Source organism: Schistocerca gregaria, unplaced genomic scaffold (genome assembly GCF_023897955.1).
Source record: "Schistocerca gregaria isolate iqSchGreg1 unplaced genomic scaffold, iqSchGreg1.2 ptg000636l, whole genome shotgun sequence".
In the NCBI taxonomy this organism is placed as follows: Eukaryota; Metazoa; Arthropoda; class Insecta; order Orthoptera; family Acrididae; genus Schistocerca; species Schistocerca gregaria.
The window spans coordinates 35,001-37,500 of record NW_026062022.1 but is presented as its reverse complement, the minus strand read 5'-3'; positions in this window follow the sequence as shown (position 1 = coordinate 37,500).

Below are 2,500 nucleotides of genomic sequence, written 5' to 3'. Positions count from 1 at the left end.
AAGGCCAAATATAGATGATTTATGCGAATGTCCCTATACGTGCTGTAAGACTGGGCACACAACGTGAATCGCACGTCAGCCAGACACTCGAACATGCACCACTCTCGGCCTGCAACGGAGACACACAATACGTAAACATCTGGAATGCGACAATGTCGAGTGCATCCTCTCTGCCACATTGCACCGTCGACACTATGATAACCAGAGCAGTAGGTCCACCTATAAAAGCACAATACCCCACTCCTCCGACAACTACCATTGCTCAGATAAATCAACACCACCAACACACATCCTACACAGAGGGGCACCAAATATCATCCCCCGCCCTCGTGTTATACCACATGAAAAATTGCAGAAGTGAGAGACACACATCCGCCAGCCTCTTGCTACAAGCATCGAACCGACGTGACGTATCTGACGGTGACTCAGGCATCCGTGTACTGCCACCACTATCCACCCCCCCCCCCCTCTCTCTCTGCCCCCTTCCCACACAATACCAAATTTAACCAACTTTATCGCTTAACCTAACTGTGGCTGTACCAGTTTATCGCTTAACCTAACTGTGGCTGTACCAGTTTATCGCTTCTGTACCAGATTATCGCTTAACCTAACTGTGGCTGTACCAGATTATCGCTTAACCTAACTGTGGCTGTACCAGATTATCGCTTAACCTAACTGTGGCTGTACCAGATTATCGCTTAACCTAACTGTGGCTGTACCAGATTATCGCTTAACCTAACTGTGGCTGTACCAGATTATCGCTTAACCTAACTGTGGCTGTACCAGATTATCGCTTAACCTAACTGTGGCTGTACCAGATTATCGCTTAACCTAACTGTGGCTGTACCAGATTATCGCTTAACCTAACTGTGGCTGTACCAGATTATCGCTTAACCTAACTGTGGCTGTACCAGATTATCGCTTAACCTAACTGTGGCTGTACCAGATTATCGCTTAACCTAACTGTGGCTGTACCAGATTATCGCTTAACCTAACTGTGGCTGTACCAGATTATCGCTTAACCTAACTGTGGCTGTACCAGATTATCGCTTAACCTAACTGTGGTTGTACCAGATTATCCCTTAACCTAACTCAATTTGTCCCTTAACCTAACTCAATTTGTCCCTTAACCTAACTCAATTTGTCCCTTAACCTAACTCAATTTGTCCCTTAACCTAACTCAATTTGTCCCTTAACCTAACTCAATTTGTCCCTTAACCTAACTCAATTTGTCCCTTAACCTAACTCAATTTGTCCCTTAACCTAACTCAATTTGTCCCTTAACCTAACTCAATTTGTCCCTTAACCTAACTCAATTTGTCCCTTAACCTAACTCAATTTGTCCCTTAACCTAACTCAATTTGTCCCTTAACCTAACTCAATTTGTCCCTTAACCTAACTCAATTTGTCCCTTAACCTAACTCAATTTGTCCCTTAACCTAACTCAATTTGTCCCTTAACCTAACCCACGTTGTCCCTTAACCTAACCCACGTTGTCCCTTAACCTAACCCACGTTGTCCCTTAACCTAACCCACGTTGTCCCTTAACCTAACCCACGTTGTCCCTTAACGTAACCCACGTTGTCCCTTAACGTAACCCACGTTGTCCCTTAACGTAACCCACGTTGTCCCTTAACGTAACCCACGTTGTCCCTTAACGTAACCCACGTTGTCCCTTAACGTAACCCACGTTGTCCCTTAACGTAACCCACGTTGTCCCTTAACCTAACCCACGTTGTCCCTTAACCTAACCCACGTTGTCCCTTAACCTAACCCACGTTGTCCCTTAACCTAACCCACGTTGTCCCTTAACCTAACCCACGTTGTCCCTTAACCTAACCCACGTTGTCCCTTAACCTAACCCACGTTGTCCCTTAACCTAACCCACGTTGTCCCTTAACCTAACCCACGTTGTCCCTTAACCTAACCCACGTTGTCCCTTAACCTAACCCACGTTGTCCCTTAACCTAACCCACGTTGTCCCTTAACCTAACCCACGTTGTCCCTTAACCTAACCCACGTTGTCCCTTAACCTAACCCACGTTGTCCCTTAACGTAACCCACGTTGTCCCTTAACGTAACCCACGTTGTCCCTTAACGTAACCCACGTTGTCCCTTAACGTAACCCACGTTGTCCCTTAACCTAACCCACGTTGTCCCTTAACCTAACCCACGTTGTCCCTTAACCTAACCCACGTTGTCCCTTAACCTAACCCACGTTGTCCCTTAACCTAACCCACGTTGTCCCTTAACCTAACCCACGTTGTCCCTTAACCTAACCCACGTTGTCCCTTAACCTAACCCACGTTGTCCCTTAACCTAACCCACGTTGTCCCTTAACCTAACCCACGTTGTCCCTTAACCTAACCCACGTTGTCCCTTAACCTAACCCACGTTGTCCCTTAACCTAACCCACGTTGTCCCTTAACCTAACCCACGTTGTCCCTTAACCTAACCCACGTTGTCCCTTAACCTAACCCACGTTGTCCCTTAACCTAAC